Source organism: Sylvia atricapilla, chromosome 2 (assembly GCF_009819655.1).
Source record: "Sylvia atricapilla isolate bSylAtr1 chromosome 2, bSylAtr1.pri, whole genome shotgun sequence".
Lineage (NCBI taxonomy): Eukaryota > Metazoa > Chordata > Aves > Passeriformes > Sylviidae > Sylvia > Sylvia atricapilla.
The window spans coordinates 114,789,531-114,816,303 of NC_089141.1; the positions used below are offsets into that span (position 1 = coordinate 114,789,531).

The 26,773-nt window shown below is 58.8% G+C and overlaps 1 protein-coding gene across 9 annotated transcripts in view; it reads right to left on the reverse strand.

Annotated features, from left to right (window-relative positions):
- STIM1 (stromal interaction molecule 1) overlaps nucleotides 1-26,773 on the reverse strand; it is an 81,935-nt gene that overhangs the window by 50,947 nt on the left and 4,215 nt on the right. Inside the window, exon 1 of one of the 9 annotated variants that reach the window (XM_066314200.1) lies at nucleotides 8,224-8,348. The exons of 6 other annotated variants lie outside the window; for them this stretch is intronic. The gene's annotated coding sequence lies outside the window, so the exon portion shown is untranslated. Of the gene's footprint in view, nucleotides 1-8,153; nucleotides 8,349-26,773 lie in introns of those variants that run through there. 2 more of the 9 variants (XM_066314204.1, XM_066314205.1) reach the window with 2 other exon arrangements.

The window sequence follows — 26,773 nt, forward strand, 5'->3', positions numbered from 1 at the left end:
GGCTGCCCCTGTCACCCTGTCCCCCCACATCCCCCCAGGACAGGGCAGCCCCTGTCACCCTGTCCCTCCACATCCCACCAGGGCAGGACAGGGCTGCCCCTGTCACCCTGTCCCTCCACATCCCCACCAGGAACATCCCACCAGGACAGGACAGGGCTGCCCCTGTCACCCTGTCCCTCCACATCCCCCAGGGCAGGGCAGGACAGGACAGGGCTGGCCCTGTCACCCCATCCCTCCACATCCCCCCAGGACAGGGCAGGGCTGCCCCTGTCACCCCTGTCCCCCCACATCCCCCCAGGACAGGACAGAGCTGGCCCTGTCACCCTGTCCCTCCACATCCCCCCAAGGCAGGGCAGCCCCTGTCACCCCTGTCCCTCCACATCCCACCAGGACAGGGCAGGGCTGCCCCTGTCACCTTGTCCCTCCACATCCCCCCAGGACAGGGCAGCCCCTGTCACCCTGTCCCTCCACATCCCCCCAGGGCAGGGCAGCCCCTGTCACCCTGTCCCCCCACATCCCCCCAGGACAGGGCTGCCCCTGTCACCCTGTCCCCCCACATCCCCCCAGGACAGGGCTGCCCCTGTCACCTCCATCCCTCCACATCCCCCCAGGATAGGACAGGGCTGCCCCTGTCACCCTGTCCCTCCACATCCCACCAGGACAGGACAGGACTGCCCCTGTCACCCTGTCCCCCCACATCCCCCCAGGACAGGGCAGCCCCTGTCACCCTGTCCCCCCACATCCCCCCAGGACAGGGCAGCCCCTGTCACCCTGTCCCCCCACATCCCCCCAGGACAGCTCCCCCAGCAGGGGCTGGCTCCTGCCCACGGAGGCTGTTGGTGTTGGCAGCACCTGCAGCGGGGCGTTTGGGGACAAAGAGCTGGGTGTTTATACAACACGTCAGCTGAAGCCCTTCCCTCCTTCCTGATTATGGAACGGGCTCTTCTGGCTGCTGCTCACGGCATTTGCTACTTCCCAAGCACAACACTTGACGTTTTGCTGGGTGCCCAGGTCCACGCAAGCACCAAACAGGTCTGATGCAGCCCTTCCCTGCCGGGGCAGACCCAGGGATGGGGAATCCTGAGGGAGCTGGGCAGGATGGAGAGCTGGGACCATGCCAAGGGCTGGGGGTGCAGCAGGGCCGAGTGCAAGGTGCTGGGAGAGCTGGGGGTGTGCACCTGGAGAAGAGCCACCTGAGAGCCCCTTCCAGTGCCTACAGGGGCTCCAGGAGAGGCACTGGGGACAAGGAATGGCTTCCCACTGACAAGACGACTGGACAGCGATGACGCCTCCTGCAGAGGCAGGGCTGGTGTCCTGCTGCTTCCCACACCTCGGGAAGTTCATTCCACACTAACTCACGTCTGTCCATGCGGCAGGGGAGGCCAGCAGGGCTGTGGACTGGTGCCCAAACCAGTGAGTGAACCGGGAGCCCTCCCCAGGGCTGTGCTGGCCAGCTGCTGGAGGGCTCTGGCAGTGGCAATGGGCACTCAATCACAAGGGAAGAACACTGGGTGCCTGAGGCCGATTTGGAGAGGTCTGGGGCTCCTCTCCTGCCCTGCAGGAGTTCTCTGGTGGCTCAGAACGCTGGGCTGGGCGTTTCTGGGCCGGCTGCTCCCGTTATCTCCGAGGCAGGCAGCAGGGACACGAGATGGGCTCTGTGTTTATGCTGTCCTTGGACCCGACCCCAGAAGGAGAAACGAAGCCAGGCTAAAAGATATCTCCCAAAATATTCCATGGTTGTCTTGTTCCCAGCCTGTGCTTGTTGTTGCAGGGGAGAACGTGGCAACGCTGTAGCAAAGTTTGGATTATAGGAAGGGAAGGTCGTGTTTTTGTAAAAAATTCACATTAACCCCCTCCTGACCACGGAGCTCCTGAGCCCTGCCTCGCGTCTGTCCAAGGCTTCAAGCAGGGGAAGAGACCTGAAGGGATGAAGAGTGGAAGGGACAAAGGACTGGGGGAGTCAAGGACCGAGGGGATCCTGCCCAGGTTTCCTGTTACCTCAAGGACAGCCCCTGGGGATTTCCAGCTCAAATGCCAGGAATGGAGATTGACTGAGAGCAGCAGCAAGAGCAATAAAACACGGATTTCAAGAGCTGCTGGGTGCTGATAACCAGCTACACCATCAACAGCAATCAAACCAAACCCAGGGAGGAATTTGGTGCTTTCATCAGGACAAAGGAGCCTGACTATGAGGCAGCACACACCCCTGAACCATAACAGAATGGTCCCAGACATTCAGCAGCCAGGGTGGAATATTCATTCCCTGTTATCTCCACGGGCTGCAGCTGCAGGAAAACCCAAATGAAGGAACAAAGACCTGCACCAGCCACTTTGCCTAAGACTGATAGAAGATTAGACCTGAAGATCATAGCAGAGACTCGTCCTTCGGGTGGGAAGGGACCATAAAGCTCATCCACACCTCCCACTGTCCCGGGCTGCTCCAAGCCCTGTCCAAGCAGCCCTGGGATACTGCAATGGGGCTGCTCTAACACACCTTCAGCAAACAGGAGCCTCAAAATGAGTGCGAAATTGGCTTTGTTTAAGTCAATCTCCACAATGTCCAGCCCTGATTTTTGCTCCAGCAGTTTCCCCAAGAGACGCTGGCTGCCCGTTCCTCACAGGGCTGTGACTCTGGAGCCCCGAGGAACAACACGAGCACCTCCACTCCCACCCCACCTCTCTGAGTCATCGGGAACCTTCTGTCTCCATCCCGCTGTTTGGTGGCTCCGCCTGCTCCTTATCTCCCCACTATCAACTCCAGGGGACCTGCCCGTGCAGAACAGAGCGTCCCCTGTCCCTCCCTAGGGGTGTCCTGACGGGCCCTTACCCTGGGCACATCAACATGGGCGTCCTCACGTCCCTCCTGCTTCTCTCCCAGCCCTCCTGCTTCTCTCCCAGCCCTCCTGCCTCCCCTCCATCCCTCCTGCTTCTCTCCCAGCCCTCCTGCTTCTCTCCCAGCCCTCCTGCCTCTCCCTTCCATTCCTCCTGCTTCTCTCCCATCCCTCCTGCCTCTCCCTTCCATTCCTCCTGCTTCTCTCCCAGCCCTCCTGCTTCTCTCCCAGCCCTCCTGCTTCTCTCCCAGCCCTCCTGCTTCTCTCCCAGCCCTCCTGCTTCTCTCCCAGCCCTCCTGCTTCTCTCCCAGCCCTCCTGCCTCCCCTCCCATCCCTCCTGCTTTCCTCCATCCCTCCTGCCTCCCCCCTTCCATCCCTCCTGCTTCTCTCCCATCCCTCCTGCTGCTCCTCCATCCCTCCTGCTGCTCCTCCATCCCTCCTGCTTCCCCTCCATCCCTCCTGCAGCTCCTCCAGCCCTCCTGCTTCTCTCCCATCCCTCCTGCCATCCCCTCCATCCCTCCTGCTTCTCTCCCATCCCTCCTGCTGCCCTCTTCCATCCCTCCTGCCTCCCCTCCATCCCTCCTGTTTCCCCTCCATCCCTTCTGCTGCTCCTCCATTCCTCCTGCTTCTCTCCCATCCCTCCTGCTTCTCTCCCATCCCTCCTGCTTCTCTCCCATCCCTCCTGCCTCCCCTCCATCCCTCCGACCTCCCCTCCATCCCTCCTGCTTCCCCTCCATCCCTCCTGCAGCTCCTCCATCCCTCCTGCAGCTCCTCCAGCCCTCCTGCTTCCCTTCATCCCTCCTGCTTCCCTTCATCCCTCCTGCCTCCCCCCTTCCATCCCTCCTGCCTCCCCCCTTCCATCCCTCCTTCCAGCCTCACATCCCTCCTGCCTCCCCTCCATCCCTCCTGTCACCCTCGGGGCTCGCTGTCCCCACCAAAGGCACTTTGCAGCCCCTGCTCAGGCTCCTGCTGTCCCCTCAAGGTGCCACACCCGGATCATCACAGGACACTGAGGCCTAAGTGCTGAAGGAGAGCTGGAATTCCACTGAGACATCGAGGCTGGAAAAGCCCCTGGACACCAGCGAGTCCAGCTGCTCCCCAGCACTGCTAAGGCCACCCCTGACCATGTCCCCAAGTGCCACATCTGCAGGGATGTGACTCCACCCGTGCCAGGGCTGGACAGCATTTTCCATTAAGGACTTCTTCCCAATATCCAAGCTGAACCTCCCCGGTGCAAGTTGGAGCCATTTCCACCTACCCTGGAAGGCAGTTTGGGGTGGCCCCATAACCCATGACAGAGCTGTGTCCCGTGGTGGCAGTTTGGGGTGGCCCCATAGGCCATGACAGAGCTGTGTCCCGTGGTGGCAGTTTGGGGTGGCCCCATAACCCATGACAGAGCTGTGTCCCGTGGTGGCAGTTTGGGGTGGCCCCATAGCCCATGACAGAGCTGTGTCCCGTGGTGGCAGTTTGGGGTGGCCCCATAGCCCATGACAGAGCTGTGTCCTGTGGTGGCAGTTTGGGGTGGCCCCATAGCCCATGACAGAGCTGTGTCCCGTGGTGGCAGTTTGGGGTGGCCCCATAGCCCATGACAGAGCTGTGTCCCGTGGTGGCAGTTTGGGGTGGCCCCATAACCCATGACAGAGCTGTGTCCCGTGGTGGCAGTTTGGGGTGGCCCCATAACCCATGACAGAGCTGTGTCCCGTGGTGGCAGTTTGGGGTGGCCCCATAGCCCATGACAGAGCTGTGTCCTGTGGTGGCAGTTTGGGGTGGCCCCATAGCCCATGACAGAGCTGTGTCCCGTGGTGGCAGTTTGGGGTGGCCCCATAACCCATGACAGAGCTGTGTCCCGTGGTGGCAGTTTGGGGTGGCCCCATAACCCATGACAGAGCTGTGTCCCGTGGTGGCAGTTTGGGGTGGCCCCATAACCCATGACAGAGCTGTGTCCCGTGGTGGCAGTTTGGGGTGGCCCCATAACCCATGACAGAGCTGTGTCCCGTGGTGGCAGTTTGGGGTGGCCCCATAGGCCCCATAACCCATGACAGAGCTGTGTCCCGTGGTGGCAGTTTGGGGTGGCTTTATAGCCCATGACAGAGCTGTGTCCCATGGTGGCAGTTTGGGGTGGCCCCATAACCCATGACAGAGCTGTGTCCCGTGGTGGCAGTTTGGGGTGGCCCCATAACCCATGACAGAGCTGTGTCCCGTGGTGGCAGTTTGGGGTGGCTTTATAACCCATGACAGAGCTGTGTCCTGTGGTGGCAGTTTGGGGTGGCCCCATAACCCATGACAGAGCTGTGTCCCGTGGTGGCAGTTTGGGGTGGCCCCATAGCCCATGACAGAGCTGTGTCCCATGGTGGCAGTTTGGGGTGGCCCCATAACCCATGACAGAGCTGTGTCCCGTGGTGGCAGTTTGGGGTGGCCCCATAGCCCATGACAGAGCTGTGTCCCGTGGTGGCAGTTTGGGGTGGCCCCATAGCCCATGACAGAGCTGTGTCCCGTGGTGGCAGTTTGGGGTGGCCCCATAACCCATGACAGAGCTGTGTCCCGTGGTGGCAGTTTGGGGTGGCCCCATAACCCATGACAGAGCTGTGTCCCGTGGCGGCAGTTTGGGGTGGCCCCACAACCCATGACAGAGCTGTGTCCCGTGGTGGCAGTTTGGGGTGGCTTTATAGCCCATGACAGAGCTGTGTCCCGTGGTGGCAGTTTGGGGTGGCCCCATAACCCATGACAGAGCTGTGTCCCGTGGTGGCAGTTTGGGGTGGCCCCATAACCCATGACAGAGCTGTGTCCCGTGGTGGTCCTGGCTGGCACCAGCTGCCCAGAGAAGCCGTGGAGGCTCCAGCCATGGAGACATCCCAAACTCACCAGGACGTGGCCACGGAGCAGCAGCTCTGGGCAGCTCTGCCTGAGCAGGGCTGGAGGGGACAATCCCCAGAGCTCCCCTGTAATATCACTTCACTCCAGACCTCTCCTTTTTCATGACACATTCTCTCGAAGGAGGAATTTGTTTAATTTCCCCTGATTTCCTTCTGCGAGGTGCCATTACCTTCAATAATGCCCCCAGCTCGTTAAGAGCCCCTGCAGCACCAGCAGCCGTGGGGACAGCACTAAACAGCAGCTTAATTATTACAACTGTCATTTACATAAGTGCCTTTTATAAACACCGGGAGGGCAGCCAAGGGAAAAAAGCCCTGTATTTGGGGAAAAAGAACTGTTTACATATTTCACCCGTGTCAACAAGGGCTCAGCTGAACTTCCGTGCTCAGGGTTCCTCCCCTGGAACTCGGGGTTTCAATTAAAAAATGCCAAGGACAGCTCCAGGAATTTTAACGAAGCCATTAAACTGCGAGGGATGTATCCAGAGATTTCCATCCCCTGTGGAGGGGTAAGGAACAGCAAGGGGAAGCCTGGGAACCCTGACATCCTGCAGAGCAGCAGCACAGAGAGCAAGGGGAAAAGGGCACAGAACAAATTTCCAGCTCTGATTTCCAAACATCGGAGCCTGATGGAGCTACGAGAGCATCCAGCCATTCCCTCTGTCAGGGAAGTTCTCAGAGGGGTTTTACACTTCAAGCTGACACTGTACAGCCTGTTTACTGCAGAGAGAACTGTCAGCCTCCAGGTCTGACACTCGGCCACAAGCACATGTGAAAGACACATATAAACCCTGTTTTGTCAAGAAATTGTATTGATTTCTCAGTCAGAATTGAGATTTTAGCACATGCTCGTTTTTCTGGTCCTTTTGACCTATTTTCCCTGGCAAACTCCTTCCCTGGGAGGTGCAGAGCCAGGGCACGAAGCCTTGCCCTGGGCAGGCAGGATCCCAGAGGGCAGGGCTGGATGGGCTCTGGGGCAGGAATTGTTCCCTGGCAGGGTGGGCAGGGCTGGCACAGGGTGCCCAGAGCAGCTGTGGCTGCCCCTGGATCCCTGGCAGTGCCCAAGGCCAGGCTGGACACTTGGAGCACCTGGGACAGTGGGAGGTGGCCCTGCCGTGGCACGGGTGGCACTGGGTGGGATTTAAGGTCCCTCCAACCCAAACCAGTCTGGGATTCCACGACCAACACAGACCTCAGCCGTGTTCCCACCTCCCTCACAGTGTGGATGCTCCAACAGTGACTCTCCCAGCAGGTTTGGGATGTAGAACCTGGCAGCTGGAGGGAGTTTGCTCAGAGCAGACCAAGGAGAGCATTCAAGTATCCGCTCAACAGGGAATTATTCCCCGCTCTTGCTCCCGTGTTCCCATCACCCTTGGGACAGCAGGGGCTGGAGCAGCTCAAGAGGGATTCACTGCACTCAGCCTGTGTTCCCCTCCATGGAATCCCACACTGGTTTGGGAAGAACCTTAAAGTCCATCCAGTCCCAGGTGGCTCCAACCCCAAATGACTACAGAAGTTTCAGCAGGAGTTCAAAGAGACTTTACTCCTCTAATGGAGCACCTTGCACGATGCAAAAACCCAAATCCTTGTACCCAACTCTTTAAGCAGTCTAGAAAAAATGTAAATCCAAGCAGAGGTTGGACTGTTTGATCTCTGAGAGACTTTTAAAGAACTACCAATGCCCTCGGGTGCCTCTGCTGGAAGATCCAACCTGAAACGTTCACAAAGCATTTAACAACAGCACCCAGGGAAACAGGCTGTACCCAGCTCCTGGGGCCAAACCCGTCTCCTCTGCCCTGGAAGTCCCCTGGTGCCTCAGGATCAGCGTGACAAAGCCACAGAGGGTCACACAGATGCTGGAGGAAGCCCTGTGTGACCCACGGAGCCTCCCAGCACCACCACAGCTGAACACAGCCAAGTGAGGTTATTGCACAGTCATGAACCTGCACTCAATTAAAACCTTACAATTCCTTCCCCAAATGGGCTCCTCTGCTTGGCACACGCTCAGCATTTATTTACTACCATCAACGCTCTCATCACCGAGGGCAATCAGCCTTTCTCATCCTCTCCATGCACCAATTTACTGATTTAATGTCAGCTCACTGCTTCCAAACATCCTCCCCCTTGCCCAGAGCAGCCCTTTCATCCCTGGCTTCCACCCAGTCTCCCCACCAGAACTTTGTCTCTCCACTTTTCTTCAAGTGCTTCACTCTCTCCACCCCATTAAAACAACACACACCCCCAAATCACACACAACCCCCAAAAAACAAAGCTGCTTTCTGCTGGAGTGGGAACATATGGCACCATCCCATCCCACCCTACGGATCCCATCCCATCCTACGGATCCCATCCCATCCTACGGATCCCATCCCACCCTACGGATCCCATCCCACCCCTGCTCTGCCCATGCTGTCCCAACACACGACCCCCTCTCTCTGTGAACAAGCACCCCACGTCCAGCAGAGTTTTTGGGAATGACTCCACCCTCCCTGTGGCTCCCAGAGCTCCCCAGAGCAGACGTGGGCACCCAGCCTCGGCTGCTCCGGCCTCCGAGTGCCAACTTCCCCCATTTCCTTCCGGAGAGACCTGTCTGCTCCCCTCAGCCCCAAGGCTCGGGGGACATTTCTCCCAGGCTGAACAAATAAGATAACAGGTTGTGTTGGTAGCACCCTGTCGGGCACGGCGGCTCTGCCCACGGGCAGCTCCAAACACCACGTCAGGGCCTTCCCTGGAGGAGCAGCAGGAGCCCAAATATCCCGTGGGCAGGGAAGTTCTAAGGAGCCGAAATAACTGGAGATTGGGTTGCTTCATAACCATGAACCAAGCAATCTGACCGCTGACACATTCCTGCCCCACTGCGTGGAACAAAACTGAACCATTAAAGCTGCAGCCACAGCCAGGGCCATCCAAAACCGATGGGAGAGGAGCAGACAAGGTAAAGGATATGGGGAAATGTAAAAGGATATGGGGGAATGGCTTTAAGAGAGGAGAGTTACGTTGGAGACTGGGGGAACTTCTTCCCTGTGAGGGTGGTGAGGCTTGGCTCAGAGCAGCTGTGCCTGCCCCTGGATCCCTGGAAGTGTCCAAGGATGAGATCTGGAGCAACGTGGGACAGTGGAAGGTGTCCCTGGCACGGCAGGGGTGGCACCAGATGAGCTCTGTGGCTGCTGCCTGCTCAAACCACTGGAGGATTCTGTGATTCCATGCGATGGGAATGCCCTGCAGAGCACCAGAGGAATCCATGGGACTGAGCAATCCTGTGGCACCTGATCCAGGCACTCAGGATCAACATCCCTGCCCTGCACACACACCATTATCCCATGGCCCACACCAGCTTCCCAGTGATTTCACAGGATCCCAGAATGGTCTGGGCTGGGAAGAAGCTCAAAGATCATCGAGTCCCACCCCTGCCATGGCAGGGCCACCTCCCACTGTCCCAGGTGATCCAAACCCCAGTGTCCAACCTGGCCTTGGGCACTGCCAGGGATCCAGGGCAGCCACAGCTGCTCTGGGCCCTCTGGAAGGCTCCCAGTGAGGGGTGGGAAGGACTCCAAGCCCCTCTGAGCCCCGTCCCAGGCGTGAGTCAGCCTCCAGCAGCCCCAGCCCACGGCGCTGAGTGCCGCACACCGGCTCCACACTCATCACCACCGAGGGAGAGGGAAGCTGCTCCAAGTCAGGAAACCACAGAATGGAGGAGTGAGTCATCCCTGCCTCCCAAGCTGAAGACGCCAAGGAAAGCTTAGAAGTCAAAGAAAAACCCACAACGTTCCTGCTGTTCCAGCCCTGAGCCAGGAGACCCACTCCTGCAGCACTGCCCAAAGCCAGGGATTCCCAGTGCCAGCTCTGGGCACCAGCTGTGTGATGCCCAGGGCAGAGAACACCTGGAGCAGGAGGAGCTCCACATACAGAAGTGAAAATTTTGGTAGCTCTGAGAAGCTAAAAGAAGTACAGAATTCCTCGTTTGCATCAGAAATTATGAGAAATCACAGAATGGCAGAAAGGCTCATGTTGGGAGGGTCCTCAAAGCCCACCCAGTGCCACCCCTGCCACGGCAGGGACACCTCCCACTGTCCCAGGCTGCTCCAAGCCCCATCCAAGCTGGTCCTCTGGCACTGGGAAGCCATTCCCTGGCTCCTGTCCCTGCAGCCCTTGTCCCCAGTCCCTCTGCAGCTCTCCTGGAGCCCCTTCAGGCCCTGGCAGGGCTCTGAGCTCTCCCTGGAGCCTTTTCTTCTCTGGATGAGCACCCCCAGCTCTCCCAGCCTGGCTCCAGCTCTTGGAGCATCCCCGTGGCCTCCTCTGGACTCGTTCCCACAGCTCCATGTCCATTCCAAGCTGGAGGCCCAGGGTGCAGAGCTCAGAGCTGACCCAAAATCCAGGCTCACAGTCGGGTTCCATCTCCCCTTCACAGCCTCACAGGACAGCTGAGGGAGCCCAGTGCCCCAGGAGCAACACAGACCTTCCAAAGGGCATTCCCTGGCCTCTTCCCCCTGCTCCCCAACAGCCCAGGCTCCAGGACTCCCCTGGTCCCTTCCCAGAAAAGCTGCTGCATAATTAATCCAAGGGAAGCGGCACCATTCCCACGCTGCCGTACAAGGACAGCTTCTCCCAGTTCCAGCCTTATTTATCCCTCGTGTGCCTCACCAAGAGCTGATGGTTTCCATGTTCACAGGAGCCCTGGAGAGCAGGAAACAGGGTGACAACAGCCTCTGCCTTGGCCAAGGCACACGCTGCACAGTCTGCCTTTCCTACAGCCAGCAGGAACGCGCTGCTCCCAAACCACCCACGCCGTGGGACGCGGCCCTGCTGCAGCCAGCTCCTGGCTTTGCCAGCATCCTCACCTGCCACTGAAGGACAGGGCTCCACGAGGGCATGGCCCTGCCTGTCCCCACATTCCTACAGCTGATCCCGCAGGAAAAGCCTCACCTCGATTATCCAACCTCGGCAACAGCCTGCAACCATCACCTGGGCTTCTCTGGGAATAAAAACCCTTCCCCAAACTCAAGCAGAGCCACTCTCCTGTGTAATTCCCTTCCCACAAGGATCAGGGGCCCAAGGGTCAGCAAAGGGGCACCCAAGGGTCAGCAATGGGGAGACCCAAGGGTCAGCAAAGGGGCACCCAAGGGTCAGCAATGGGGAGACCCAAGGGTCAGCAAAGGGGCACCCAAGGGTCAGCAATGGGGACACCCAAGGGTCAGCAATGGGGGGCCCAAGGGTCAGCAATGGGGAGACCCAAGGGTCAGCAAAGGGGCACCCAAGGGTCAGCAATGGGGCGCCCAAGGGTCAGCAATGGGGCGCCCAAGGGTCAGCAATGGGGCGCCCAAGGGTCAGCAATGGGGAGACCCAAGGGTCAGCAATGGGGAGACCCAAGGGTCAGCAATGGGGGGCCCAAGGGTCAGCAATGGGGAGACCCAAGGGTCAGCAATGGGGGGCCCAAGGGTCAGCAAAGGGGAGACCCAAGGGTCAGCAATGGGGACACCCAAGGGTCAGCAATGGGGACACCCAAGGGTCAGCAATGGGGAGACCCAAGGGTCAGCAATGGGGAGACCCAAGGGTCAGCAATGGGGAGACCCAAGGGTCAGCAATGGGGGGCCCAAGGGTCAGCAATGGGGAGACCCAAGGGTCAGCAATGGGGAGACCCAAGGGTCAGCAAAGGGGAGACCCAAGGGTCAGCAATGGGGACACCCAAGGGTCAGCAATGGGGACACCCAAGGGTCAGCAATGGGGACACCCAAGGGTCAGCAATGGGGAGACCCAAGGGTCAGCAATGGGGGGCCCAAGGGTCAGCAATGGGGAGACCCAAGGGTCAGCAAAGGGAGACCCAAGGGTCAGCAAAGGGAGACCCAAGGGTCAGCAATGGGGAGACCCAAGGGTCAGCAAAGGGAGACCCAAGGGTCAGCAAAGGGAGACCCAAGGGTCAGCAATGGGGAGACCCAAGGGTCAGCAATGGGGAGACCCAAGGGTCAGCAAAGGGGAGACCCAAGGGTCAGCAAAGGGGGGCCCAAGGGTCAGCAATGGGGGGCCCAAGGGTCAGCAATGGGGGGCCCAAGGGTCAGCAATGGGGGGCCCAAGGGTCAGCAATGGGGAGACCCAAGGGTCAGCAAAGGGACACCCAAGGGTCAGCAAAGGGGGGCCCAAGGGTCAGCAATGGGGAGACCCAAGGGTCAGCAAAGGGGAGACCCAAGGGTCAGCAATGGGGAGACCCAAGGGTCAGCAATGGGGAGACCCAAGGGTCAGCAATGGGGAGACCCAAGGGTCAGCAATGGGGAGACCCAAGGGTCAGCAATGGGGAGACCCAAGGGTCAGCAATAGGGGGCCCAAGGGTCAGCAATGGGGAGACCCAAGGGTCAGCAAAGGGGGGCCCAAGGGTCAGCAATGGGGCGCCCAAGGGTCAGCAAAGGGGAGACCCAAGGGTCAGCAATGGGACACCCAAGGGTCAGCAATGGGGAGACCCAAGGGTCAGCAATGGGGAGACCCAAGGGTCAGCAATGGGGAGACCCAAGGGGAGACCCAAGGCAGATGTGGATCCTGGCACACAGAGGAGAAAGCCAAAGGCATGGGAAGAAGGTGTAGGAAAGGAGCAGGAGGAGGAAGGATCTTGTGAATAACACCAGCCCACAAAAAATCCAAGGTTTGTTCTTCTTGGTGCTCCCAGAGCTGTTTGGTTCCAGGCACCAAAGGGCCACAGTTGGGAATCCTGGAAGAAGAACAGGATCCTGGATGTGCCCCAGGGTTGGAATGCCACCAGATCCCACAGGGGACAAGTCCAATGAGATGGCAGGACAAGGGGTTCGAGGTCCATGAGGAAGAAAGACACACCTCTCTGCAGGACAGTGGTCACACCACTCCTGAGGGGGAATCCCCACCTCCACTCATATAGGGGGAGGAAAAAGACTCTGCCCAGAAGACCCCACACATCTTTCCACTGAGTGTCCCCATGAAGGAGCACCCCAAGGCCCAGGTACCTCCTTTCCCCACGGCCAGTCACTGCCAGGGGACAGCACACAGCAGTGGGGCAGCAGAGTGTGAGGAGCAGCAATTTAGGGGCAGCACCAGTGGCACAAAAGAAAATAAATCCCTCTTCTGGCAGGCAAAGATCATTCACACTGGGAAAACAGCAGTTGTAAAATGTTCTCCCTTCCCTGCCAACCACAAATGAGCACTTTGGGTTACACCAGGGCCAGGAGAACGAGAGACTCACGGAATGTCCTGAGCTGCAGGGAGCCACAGGGATCACTGATCCAGAGCCCCAACAATCCCCCTGGGCATCCCTGGGTGTCCAAAGGCTCCTGGAGCTCTGGCAGTGCCCATTCCCTGGGGAGCCTGGGCAGTGCCTGAACCCTCTGGGGGCAGAGCCTGGCCCTAAAATCCACCCTCAATCCCTCCTGGCACAGCTCCAGCCACTCCCTCAGGTAGAAAAAAATCACCCACGGATGGGATGGGCAACCAGCAACGATCCCAAACGTGCTGGTACAAGGCAGGTGTTCCTGAATTCCAAACCTTCTGCCCCAAAGTGAGAGCTGCTGTTTCTTAATCCAGTGGGAAATGAGGAGCCCCCAGCTCTGAGCAGAGCTGTGCCAGCAGTGCAGGAGCCCTGCCTGCCTGGAGCTGCCTCACTGGAAAGGTTGTTACTAAAAAAACAATTGAAAAAGAAAGTCTGGAAATGAGTCACTGGGGAAGCAGGAATAAATTGGGAATTTTACGCTTTGCTACACTGGAAGATGGAAACGCTGCCTTTGGAGGAGTGGGGAGATTCACCCATCAGATAAAAAACACCTCTCCTAAAGTGGCTGTTTTCTGGGGGTGATCAGGGGAAGAGGAACTTTCTAGAACAGACACAGACCAAGAGCAGCACAGGAGCCTTGGGGCTCCTCATCCCAGCAGGGTCCTGGCAGTGCTGGGGCAGCAAAAGGCGACACAAAACACAGAGTGTCACCTCTAGGCCATGAAACCTGGGGGTGAGAGCAGGAGCTGACAAAACCAGGACGGAATCCCAGGATCCCTGGGGCTGGAAAAGCCCTCCCAGCCCAGGCAGTCCCCTCTGTGCCCACCTTGTCCCCAGCGCAGAGCTCTGAGTGCCACCTCCAGGGGACACCTGCAGGGATGGGCACTCCAAAGCTCCCTGGGCAGTGCCAAGGCCTGAGCACCCTTTCCATGGGGAAATTCCTGCTGCTGGCCAAGCTGAGCCTCCCCTGGGCCAGTTCCCTCTCCTCCTGTCAAGGGGGAAGGAGGGAAGGGAGTAGGAGAGGAGGGATGGTGGGAAGCAGGGAACGCCTTCCAGTGACAACAAGGGGTGATTCCATCAGCTCAGCAGCTCCTGAAACCTCCCCCTTGGCCTGCAAACTCCCCATGGAGAGGCAGCTCCACACCTGGCTCCCCTGGGCACCAGGAGACACACGGCCACTTGTCTTTAGGACAGCAGGGATTTCAGTGATCCCAAACTGGAGACGCTCCTTCCCTGAACAAGGACTTTCCAAAATCCTCCAGGCTCTTTGCAGTAATAAAGAGGCTTCAAGAGACAAGCTGGGAACTTCTTGGACAACATACCCTTCATCCTCAGCACACAGGGAAGAGCTCTGGTGTGATGCAACCCCTGTTGCAGTTCAGCACTTTAAAGTGACGTTGTGTAAGCAAAAACCCAAGAAGGAAACCCCCAAACCTTTCCTGAGCCCAGTGCCACCCCACAGCTGCTGCTCCAGGGCCTGTGCTAAACCCAGCTGAACCCTCCCTGAGACTGCCCAGAGTCACCTGGGACACAGTGCAGAGTGTCCAGAAAATCGTCAAACTTGAGCACATCTGGGGTTCTCCCTCAGAAGGGCAGCTCACCCTTTCCCCATCATTCCTGAACCATGATTTAGCTGTGGCTTCCCCCAGGCAGCTGGAGGGGCACTGCAGGGTTTGGAATGGGCCCTTTTTCTGAGCCCTGAGCAGACAGGAGTCACTTTTAGGGGAAGCTGAGGCAGGAAAGGGGCAGTTTTCCAAACCCCAGTCACTGGGAGTCAAACTATGACAGCCCAGCCATGGAATCCCAGACTGCTTTGGGTTGGGAGGGACCCTAAATCTCCCCCAGTGCCACCCCTGCCATGGCAGGGCCACCTCCCACTGTCCCAGGTGCTCCAAGTGTCCAGCCTGGCCTTGGGCACTGCCAGGGATCCAGGGCCAGTGCCACCCTGTGCCAGCCCTGCCCACCCTGCCAGGGAACAATTCCTAATCTCTCCCTGCCCTCTGTCCCTTGTACCATGTCCCTGCACGTGCACCTTTTACTGCCCCAGTGCCCTCTCAGGCCCCAGGGCTGTGGGATGGCTGTTCCAGGTGCTGCTCCCACCTGTCCCACAGCTCACTGTGTGCCCAGATCCCACCCTGCTGCTCCTTTCCCCACAGATCACGGGGCTGGGAGAGACCTCCAAGTCTCCATCCCATCCAGTCCAGCCCAGCCCCAACACCTCAGTTAGAGCATGGCCCCAGTGCCACATCCAGTCTTTGTTTAAACCCTCCCAGGGATGGTGACTCCACCACCTCCTCGGGCAGACCATTCCAGGACTTTATCACTCTTTCTGTAAAAAACTCTTCCCTGATATCCAGCCTGTATCTCCCTTGGCACAGCTGAGGCTGTGTGCTCTGGTTGTGTCAGTGCTGCCTGGAGAAAGCCCAGCCCCACCTGGGCACAGCCACCTGCCAGGGAGCTGTAGGGTGCTAAGGTCACCCCTGAGCCTCCTTCTCTCCAGGACAAACAGCCCCAGCTCCCTGAGTCCCCGCTGGCAGGGCTGGTGCTCCACGAGGAGCCCTGCAGCCCGTGTCCTGTTATCCCCAAGGCCACCCTGGGCACAGAGCACAGGGCTGGCTCTGCCCCCATCCTCACCGGGGCTGAACAAACTGATCCTTCCCAGAGCCCGGCACTGGGTGGGAAAAGCCCCACGGGGCTTCACCCTGGGGTAAATCACCGGGGAAGGGAATTGCTGACAGGAGGCTGAGCTGTGGCCCCGGCAGGAATCCACGGCAGGAATCCACGGCACAGGCAGTGCCTGGAGCAGCACTGCCAGGGCAAAGAAATAAATTCCTCAGGCACCTTGCTGAGCGCTCCATAAATCCTCCAGGCCCAGGGGGGAGAAGGTGGGAGCTCTGTGCACGGCTGAGCCCTGAGAACAGCTCCAGGGCTGAGCCCTGAGAACAGCCCCAGGGCAGAGCCCTGAGCACAGCTCCAGGGCTGAGCCCTGAGCACAGCTCCAGGGCTGAGCCCTGAGCACAGCTCCACGGCTGAGCCCCGAGCACAGCTCCAGGGCTGAGCCCTGAGCACAGCTCCAGGACTGAGCCCCGAGAACAGCTCCAGGGCTGAGCCCCGAGAACAGCTCCAGGGCTGAGCCCTGAGCACAGCTCCAGGGCTGAGCCCTGAGCACAGCTCCACGGCTGAGCCCCGAGCACAGCTCCAGGGCTGAGCCCTGAGCACAGCTCCAGGACTGAGCCCTGAGCACAGCTCCAGGGCTGAGCCCTGAGCACAGCTCCAGGGCTGAGCCCCGAGAACAGCTCCAGGGCTGAGCCCTGAGCACAGCTCCAGGGCTGAGCCCTGAGCACAGCTCCACGGCTGAGCCCCGAGCACAGCTCCAGGGCTGAGCCCTGAGCACAGCTCCAGGACTGAGCCCTGAGCACAGCCCCAGGGCAGAGCCCTGAGCACAGCTCCAGGGCTGAGCCCCGAGAACAGCTCCAGGGCTGAGCCCTGAGCACAGCTCCAGGGCTGAGCCCCGAGAACAGCTCCAGGGCTGAGCCCCGAGAACAGCTCCAGGGCTGAGCCCTGAGAACAGCTCCAGGGCTGAGCCCCGAGAACAGCTCCAGGGCTGAGCCCCGAGAACAGCTCCAGGGCTGAGCCCTGAGAACAGCTCCAGGGCTGAGCCCTGAGAACAGCTCCAGGGCTGAGCCCTGAGCACAGCTCCAGGGCTGAGCCCTGAGAACAGCTCCAGGGCTGAGCCCTGAGAACAGCTCCAGGGCTGAGCCCCGAGAACAGCTCCAGGGCTGAGCCCCGAGAACAGCTCCAGGGCTGAGCCCTGAGAACAGCTCCAGGGCTGAGCCCCGAGAACAGCTCCAGGGCTGAGCCCCGAGAACAGCCCCAGGGCTGAGCCCTGAGCACAGCTCCAGGGCTGAGCCCCGAGAACAGCTCCAGGGCTGAGCCCTGAGAACAGCCCCAGGGCTGAGCCCTGAGCACAGCTCCAGGGCTGAGCCCCGAGAACAGCTCCAGGGCTGCTCCTGAGAACAGCTCCAGGGCTGAGCCCTGAGCACAGCTCCAGGGCTGAGCCCTGAGAACAGCTCCAGGGCTGAGCCCCGAGAACAGCTCCAGGGCTGAGCCCCGAGAACAGCCCCAGGGCTGAGCCCCGAGAACAGCTCCAGGGCTGAGCCCTGAGAACAGCTCCAGGGCTGAGCCCTGAGAACAGCTCCAGGGCTGAGCCCCGAGAACAGCTCCAGGGCTGAGCCCCGAGAACAGCTCCAGGGCTGAGCCCTGAGAACAGCTCCAGGGCTGAGCCCCGAGAACAGCTCCAGGGCTGAGCCCCGAGAACAGCCCCAGGGCTGAGCCCTGAGCACAGCTCCAGGGCTGAGCCCCGAGAACAGCTCCAGGGCTGAGCCCTGAGAACAGCCCCAGGGCTGAGCCCTGAGCACAGCTCCAGGGCTGAGCCCCGAGAACAGCTCCAGGGCTGCTCCTGAGAACAGCCCCAGGGCTGAGCCCTGAGAACAGCTCCAGGGCTGAGCCCCGAGCACAGCTCCAGGGCTGAGCCCTGAGAACAGCTCCAGGGCTGCTCCTGAGAACAGCTCCAGGGCTGAGCCCTGAGCACAGCTCCAGGGCTGAGCCCTGAGAACAGCTCCAGGGCTGAGCCCCGAGAACAGCTCCAGGGCTGAGCCCCGAGAACAGCTCCAGGGCTGAGCCCTGAGCACAGCTCCAGGGCTGAGCCCCGAGAACAGCTCCAGGGCTGAGCCCTGAGAACAGCTCCAGGGCTGAGCCCTGAGAACAGCTCCAGGGCTGAGCCCTGAGAACAGCTCCAGGGCTGAGCCCCGAGAACAGCCCCAGGGCTGAGCCCGAGAACAGCTCCAGGGCTGAGCCCTGAGAACAGCTCCAGGGCTGAGCCCTGAGAACAGCTCCAGGGCTGAGCCCCGAGAACAGCCCCAGGGCTGAGCCCCGAGAACAGCTCCAGGGCTGAGCCCTGAGCACAGCTCCAGGGCTGAGCCCCGAGAACAGCTCCAGGGCTGAGCCCTGAGAACAGCTCCAGGGCTGAGCCCCGAGAACAGCTCCAGGGCTGAGCCCTGAGAACAGCTCCAGGGCTGAGCCCCGAGAACAGCTCCAGGGCTGAGCCCTGAGAACAGCCCCAGGGCTGAGCCCTGAGAACAGCTCCAGGGCTGCTCCCGGAGCCGGTCCCAGCACAGGAATCCCAGCCCTGCTCTGGGATTACAATGCTCTCCCTCCCCTGATGGCCCTGGCAGAGCTCTGGACCACAAAGCACCGAGGGGAGAGCTGTGTGAGCTCAGAGGGGGCTCAGTGCCATGGAGAGGGGCTGGGGGAGCACAATCTCCCTCCTTGCTCCCATCCTGAGGGCTGGCCACGCTGCACTGGGAATATTCCCCACGGGAGCAGTGCCCTTGGAACAACAGCTCTGTCACCAGGAGCTGCCTTGGAACTTGCAACCCCCTGAGCAAAACACCCTGAGTGTGGAACACACAGAGCACAGAACAAAGCTCAGGCTGGATCAAACAGCAGCTGGGAAGAGTTTGGGACCAAGCCGGGGTCCAGCGCAGTGTCCGTGGCTTCATTGACCAGAGGTTAATTACAGACCAGCACAGCTTCCAGAGAGCTGAGGCTGCCTCAGAGATGTGCTTCAAACCAGAGCAAAGTGGCCTTGACTTATTTAAAAAGATTCTTATTCCCAAACACGTGTGGGAGGGACCAAGACTTTCTGCATGACATCAGCCACTGAACTAGAGAACAGCAGCTTCCGTGTGTGAATTAATAATAAAATATTTTCACTACTGGAAAAAAAAAAGTACTTCACAGGACATTATTATTGTCATGAACAGTTTAAAAAAGGTTAAATTCTCAAAAAACCTGCACCTGTTCTTCTTTTGAAAGAGACACCAAAATCCATCCAGTGTCACCTGTGCCATGGCAGGGCCACCTCCCACTGTCCCAGGGCCACCTCCCACTGTCCCAGGCTGCTCCATCCCCATCCAAGCTGCTCCTCTGGCACTGGGAAGCCATTCCCTGGCTCCTGTCCCTGCAGCCCTTGTCCCCAGTCCCTCTGCAGCTCTCCTGGAGCCCCTTCAGGCCCTGGCAGGGCTCTGAGCTCTCCCTGGAGCCTCTCCTCTCCATGGAGCACCCCCAGCTCTCCCAGCCTGAATCCAGAGGGTTCCAGCCCTGGAGCAGCTCCGTGGCTCCTCTGGATCTCTCCAGCAGCTCCAGCTCCTTGCTGTGCAGGGACTCCCAAGCTGGGGCAGCCCAGGGAAGGGGCTTTGGGGCTGGAGCAGAGCAGAGCAGAGCCAATCCCACCCCCCACATCACCTGGCTGGAGCCTTCACCTGCCCAGAGCTTTGGCAACTTCATTTGGAGACAAAAATGAATGTTACTTTTTCAGTCTTGTACTTGCAGGCTACACCAGCTGACATGAAGAAAACCTCCCCAGAAGCCAAAAAAGGAAGTTGAGTTTCTCTCTATCAACCCTCCTGCCCAGCCCCAGCACAGGACACGGCCACTGGCTGTACTGGTGGCATTTCTTCCCCAAGAGCAGAAGTGTCACCTCTGCAGCACGTCCCCCCAGCCAGGACACACAGGACTAAGTTTAGCCACTGTTAGGCCCCAGATAAATCCCTCCTAACCCCTGTCCACTCCCAGAGCCAAGGAGGGACCAGCAAACCAAAGCATCCCCAAAGAGCTCTGCATTCACCCCAACCTGACTCCTTAAACTCATTGTTCAGGGCTGATTCCTTGCAGCTCATCCAGGACCCGAGGAGCAGCAACCCTTGGGTACAGGGGGCTGCAAAAGCCCTGTGAGAGTGTGAAATCCTGGGTTATTTCTGTGGGGCTGGGCTGACTGGGCACTCAGCAGCAGCCACGGCCACGCCAAAGGACTGTGTTTACCGAAGGGATAACTCTGGCTACCAGGGAAGCTCCCTGCCAAATCCGAACAAAAACACACAGGTGACTCAGGAGGACGAGCCCAGACTCCGCGGGATCTTTTTAATACCTCATTAATCAGGAAAAAAACATCCTATAATACCCTCCAGGCAGAAAGTATTTCCCTCCAGCAGCAGCATTAAGGCAAAAAGGAGCCACGAGTCCTCCCTCCTCTGCTGCAAACAGAGAACTGCCCTGCAGCTTCCCTGAAAATTCGTGTCCAAACCAATGACAAGTGGCCCAGGGCAGGGATGGAATCACATCCCTGGAGGGCTTTAACAGCCCTGGGCATGTGGCACTTGGGGACATGGCTTAGCTGAACTCTGCAAGGGCTTTTCCACCTTAAATAATTCCACAATCCTTTCCAGTAAACCCAGCCCCTTCTCACCTTGGGCACCAAAACCTTCCCGAGTATTTCTACCAGTGCTCACACAAAGACTCTACCGAACCATCGACCTTTTCCCTCCTTCTTTCCAACACAAATCCCCTCGTTTCTTTAGGGCAGAAGGTGTCAGTGATTCCCTCCCAGGAATGCTGGATGTGCCCCAGGCTGGGCCACCACGCTGGGTCTCAGCCTCTGCTCTGCCAGGTGACTTCCTGCACAGCACTGGGATCTCTGCCTTCACTCCTGCCTTGGGAACAGGACTGTGGTGCCCCACATCCCACAGCAGCACGAGGTTCAACGTGCAGAGCCTGTGAGGAGCTGGAATCGACATTCCCAGCACAGGGGTTTGGCACATGCTGAAGGAGCCACCTGAGTGAGAGGCACAAGAGCAAGACTTGGGTTTGGTTTAACAGCTCCTGTTCCCTGAGTGAACACCAACCCCAAAGGAATCACAAGAATGAATCCATTACACCTTTTCAGTGGGAGTAAGGATGAGGTGGGGTGAGATGTCCCCTTTCCCTACATCTCAGGGAACCTCCAGCCCAGTTCCACTGCTCCTGGCAGATCCACGAGCAGCACATCCCACATCCCTGGGGGCACCTGAGCTGATCCCTGGCTTTGCTGCTGCTTCTCCCTCCTAGAGCTGGCCTTTGTCCTGGATCCTGCCCGTGTTCCCAACCTCAGCAGGGCACCAGGGCCACCACAGTGCTGGGATTTGGGCTCCCTGTGCTCAGGGTGCCCGTGCAGAGCCCAAACAGCTCCTCCAAAACCCTGAGTGCTGCCAACACAGTAAAGGGCCACAGGTCCTGCAGAGCCCCTGGCTGGGACAGGCTGGGACAGAGGGATACCTCCTCCCAGCAGAGTCCCAGGGAGCAGGAAAGCATCCCAGCCATTTCACCTTGTTAGGCTGAGCAGCTGAAAATAGCTCTGGGATGAAAAACAAACCAGCTGGACAAGCTCTCCAAAGCAGGAGGCTGCGGCCAGCAGCGAGAGGAGCTTTGTGCTGTCCACAGCTCTGTCCTGTGTCCCCAGCTCTGTCCTGTCCCCTGCCCACAGCTCTGTCCTGTGCACAGCTCTGCCCTGTCCCCTGTCCCCTGCCCACAGCTCCGTCCTGTGCACAGCTCTGTCCTGTCCCCTGCCCACAGCTCTGTCCTGTCCCCTGCCCACAGCTCTGTGCTGTGTCCTGTCCTCAGCTCTGTCCTGTCCCCTGTCCACAGCTCTGTCCTGTCCCCAGCTCTGTCCTGTCCCCTGTTCCCAGCTCTGTCCCCTGTCCCCAGCTCTGTCCCCTGTCCCCTGTCCCCAGCTCTGTCCTGTCCCCTCTCCACAGCTCTCTCCTGTCCCCTCTCCACAGCTCTCTCCTGTCCCCTCTCCACAGCTCTCTCCTGTCCCCTGCTCTCTCCTGTCCCCAGTCCCCAGCTCTGTCCCCTGTCCCCAGCTCTGTCCTGTCCCTGTCCCCTGAGCTCTCCCCTGTCCCCTGAGCTCTCCCCTGTCCCCAGCTCTCCCCTGTCCCCAGCTCTCCCCTGTCCCCAGCTCTCCCCTGTCCCCAGCTCTCCCCTGTCCCCTGTCCCCAGCCCAGGGAGCCCAGAGGGCTCAGTGCCACAGCAGCACCCCAGGCCAGCCCGGGGGAAGGGAGGGGTGGCAGGGAGGGCACTGCCCCATCCAGCCAACCTTTGCAGATACCCATCTCGCAGGATGGCACAGGAATGCCAGACATTCCCATTAAGGCTCCTGCTAGGACATGACAAACTCCACGGGTTGAGCCTCACCCTTTGAAGCACGAAACATTTTTTTCTCCTTTCCCAAGAGGAAAAAATAAAACACGGGAGAAAAAATAACCAGCAGCCCCACTCCTCACAACAACTGCTGTCAGGAAAACTTCTGTGAGGATCATCCTGCAGTGTGGGAGAGCAGCACTGAATGCCCCAAAGCATCCCTTTCCTTTTTTTGTTAACCACACAGCCAAGGAAATGAACAGGGAAACTTGTGTACCTCCCAAACCCAGAGTGCCAATCTGCAGGAAACAGCGTGGTCCACGAGAAACCTCTGAGAGCAGCAGGAGCAGAGCCTTGGGATGAGGACAGCCCCCACCAAGAGATCCCTGTGCCAGGTGTGCTGCCACCACCATCCCCACAAACCATCAGCATCTCCAACCCAGTTCCACACCTCTGGAGCATGTCCCCCTGCACGCAGAGGCCCTGCAGGACACTTACGAACTGACTCTCCCCCCAGCAGGCCAGGCTGCAGGAGGACACTCCCTGTTGAAGCTGAGGAACTCTTCATCTGCAGCAGAGGGCCCTCACACCTCCTGGGACACCCAGGGAGCTGGGAACTCTGAGCCCCTGGGTGTCAGGACAGAGATGGAAGGGGCTGCTCTGCACAGCCTGGCACAGTCCAACCCCCCAGAGGCCCTGGGACCATCAGCAGTGTGCTGTGTTTGTGTTTGGGGACAAACCCACCTGAGCCCCAGGCAGAGCCACCGGGATCCACGCAGCCCACAGATAAAAGCATGGCATGGACAAGGACCTCCCTCCTGATCCTTTCCACGGGTTGGGAAAGACAACAAGAGCTCCTCAGTTTGGCAGTTTACGGGCCAGACCCACTGTGAAATCCCAGGACACCAAACTGCTGTCGCCTTCCCAAAACACTCCAAGATGCTCAGACCTTTCATCAGCCATTTCCCCATCAACACTTCACCCCTGGACTCAGATCCAGCTGCAGAAATGCCAACCCCAGGAGGAAGCTCCAGGGGGATCTGCCCTGCCTGAGATGGGATCACTTCTCTCAGCTCAGCCCCAGCAGGTGGGAAAAGCCATCACACATGGAAGTAAGAGGGAATAATCCCTCCACAGCCTGCCTGGCTGGAGGTCTCACCTCACCTGCAGTCCTGGAGCTGCTCTGGGACCAGCACCAGCCCTCCAGGCCAGCACAGGGTGCCAAACCTGGATTTCTCCTCCATCTGCCAAGCACCGGGACAAACCTACCCAGGCATCCTCAACAACAGCAGCTGCTTACTTCCAGGATTACTTCTGTCCCCCACAAAAATTAGTTTCTATCCTCTATCCATCTCTATCCAGTTAGAAAAAAATTTTCCCTTTGGCTTACTCACCCATTAATTATGTCCTGGCACTCTCACAGAGCTAAACACATGCATTGCTTAGCAGCTTTAATCCTGAATTATTCCTCCCTTTCCTGCAATCCAAAGCCTCCCTTGCCTAGGAAGGGGCAGGCTGTTCCAACCAGCAAGCTGTTCCTTTGCAACTCAGAGAGGAACATTCCTCAAGTTCTCCTGTTTATTGTGTTTTTATCCTCCCAGAACAGCAGAATTTACGGCACCAGAGCTCTAAACCTGTAGAGAAGAATTAAACTGACCTTAAAACTCTGTCCTTCAGGGAAAAACAAACACTGGGCTACAAAAATAGTGTCTTTTCCTGCAAGACTTGTGTGTGTTACCAAACATCCCCGTTTCCAGCTGCATTGCTGCTGCTTCCACTTTCTGAGAGCTGCCGGGATCAGCGCTTTCCAAACCCCAGAGGAGGTGAAGGGATGGTGGAGCAGAGGACACACAGAGCTCCTGCTGGGATAAAGTGCACTTCCAGGGAAGTGCCTCTGGATCCTGCAAACGTCTCTTACAGTAAATCTGTGCGAGGTGTAAATAAACACACATAGACAAAAACTATCTCTGCGGGCCAGAGGCACCCGCTGAGGCTGGGGAGAGACTTGCAAGGAGCACTTGGTGGTTCCCAAAGCCAGACTCCACAGATGTCCGTGACACACAGTGAGTTAATGCATTTTCCAAAGTGGAAAAAATAGGTTACTTAAAAATAGGCCCCTAATCCAAACAAACAAGCATCCCGGTACTATTTCATGGAGGGCAAACAAGCAGGCAGGGACAATCCGGGGACAGAACCATGCGCGGCTCCCTAATGACTTCCTCATGCTCCCCTCAAGGTTTTCCATCAACTGCAGGGGACTTCGGCCAGGAAAAGCTCCTGGGCACGGTCCTCCAGCACTCCTGATCAGGAATTCTATTCTTGGGATTACTGCAGGGACCTCAGAGCCCCTCCAGGGCCTGAAGGGCTCCAGGAGAGCTGCAGAGGGACTGGGGACACGGGATGGAGGGACAGGAGCCAGGGAATGGCTTCCCACTGCCACAGGGCACAGTGACAGGGACTTTGGGAAGAAATTGCTCCTTGTGAGTGGTGAGGCCGTGGCACGGTGTGAGGCAGGAGCTCCTCAAGGCTCCCATGTGCTGCAGAGTGACAGAGCAATGGCTTTAATTAACGAGTCCTTCGTCCCTGCCACCACCAGCTCCTAAAACTGAACCACAGCTCTGGAGGTGCCAGAAAATTAATCAGGCACGGCTGCAGGGGCTGGGGAAACGAGGGGGAGGGCAAATTAAAATGTTCCAGAGCCCAGCTTGGATCAGCCACGGGAGCAGAGCAGACGACTCAGCAGGACAGCGCTGCTCCACAGGGAACATCCCAAAATTCCACAGCAAAGAGTCTGGAGGGCAGGAGGGGGAAGCAGCAGGTCCCAGGGCTGCACCTGGGAACAGGGAGAAGGCAGGAAAGAGGCCAGAACCCCCATTATTCACAGCATCCCACACTGGTCTGGGCTTGGAGGCACCTTACAGTCCATCCCACCCGTGGCATCCCACCTCCCACTGTCCCAGGTGCTCCAGTGTCCAGCCTGGCCTTGGGCACTGCCAGGGATCCAGGGGCAGCCCCAGCTGCTCTGGGCACCCTGTGCCAGGGAAGGATTTCTCCCCAGCAGATCCTGACTGACACAAGGAGGGGGGTGGAATCTCCAGCTGGGGCACAGGGGAGCCCCAGACCCGCACCCAACAGCACTAAAGGTCCCATCTCCTGTTTCCAGCACGTTCCTGCCCCTCCAGTGATCCACAGCAGGGCTCCACACAGGAACAGGAGCCAGTGGGAATGCCAGAGCTGCCTGAGGAGACCCACAACTCCTCTGCTTGCTCTGCCTGCTCAGGAGTTCATTTCTCCCTCTCTGGATTTAAAGCAAAGCTAATTAATGAGGGGAAACAGCTTTGTTAGCACTAATCAGCCTGTGCAGCTCGGGCAGCGGGGAGCAGAGTGCCAGGCTGGGCACAGTCCAGCACTGAAGGGTGTCCAGGCCTGGCACCGACCCTGGCCTTGGAACCACCAGGGACACGAGCCACTGCCAGAGCCCTTTCCACCAGCACAGCCTCCAAGTGGGACAGGCTGCAGCACAGGGATAACCTCAGGGAAAAGTGCTGCTTTTCAGCCACCTGCTTGCAGAAAGGGTTTTTTTACTAACAAATCACAGAATCCCCAGATCCCTGGGGCTGGAAAAGCCCTCCCAGCCCAGGCAGTCCCCCCTGTGCCCACCTTGTCCCCAGCCCAGGGCTCTGAGTGCCACCTCCAGGGGACACCCGCAGGGATGGGCACTCCAAAGCTCCCTGGGCAGCCCCAAAATACCTTTTAGTTCCCTTCCCTCCCCAAATCCCAGGCAGACCACGAACTACACCTCACTGGAGGGTACCCCAGCCCCCAGGGCTGTCCTGGACACTCAGCTGTCCCTCCAGGCCCTGCCCAGAGGAGGAGAAATTCCCAGGGAGTTGTGAGGTACCAACATTCCCAGGCAGCCCACGAGCCAAACGCCAACCGAGCAGCCAGAGGAACACAAAGCGCTTTTCCTTCTCACTCCTGTTGGGCTAAGGCTCCACTCCAGACCCACCAAAGCATCCCAGACCCTGCAGCTGCACCACGAGGGCTGTCAGGAGGCTCCTTCCTCACCCATTCACTGCTCCATCCCCTCCTGAGAGCCAAGGATGGAAAGGACAGCAGCACTGCTGCCTCGGACTCCCCAGGTGACGTGTGTATGCCACTGTGGGAAAGGCTGACCCTTAGCAGTGAGATCCAGCTCCCTGCAGCTCCCCCTGCACTGCTCCTGCGGGAAGGGACCACCCGAGGGCCACAGGAGATGTGGACACAGCTGCTCTCCAAGGCAGCGAATACATAAATCTAACAAGAAATTAAATTAAGGTCCTCTCTGTGATCCAGCTGAGCATTACTCCAAGTTTCTGGGCCAAGGAGGGAAGGGAATGAGCTGGAGGCAGCCAGGAGCTCCCCAGCAGCCCCAGTGCTGCCCAGTCAGCCCTGCTCCTCCTCCTCCTCCACATGAGGCCAGTTTGCTGCCAAAAGACAATTTTTCCACCTCTCAGAATGGCAATTCCTCGAGATGAGTTCCATTCCCGAAGGAAGCCAAGGCTGTGCAATCCACCGGGCTTCCAGCTGAGCTGGGGAAGAGCAGGGACTGTTTCCTGGCAGAGTTCTCCAAGGATTGTCACAACTGCTTCACCTCCCTTGCCCAGCCCAAAGCTGCACTCACAGCTGCAACTTCTTCTCATGAAGGTGCACCCCTCAAAGGCATTGATTTAACAGCCAACTCTCCTTTAAAGGCATTTCATCCAAGCAAGGAGGGCACAGCAGGTGGCTGTGCCATGTACTCCCTGTCTGTGGAAGGATGGAGCCCCAGCCTGCAGGATGAGCCACCACTG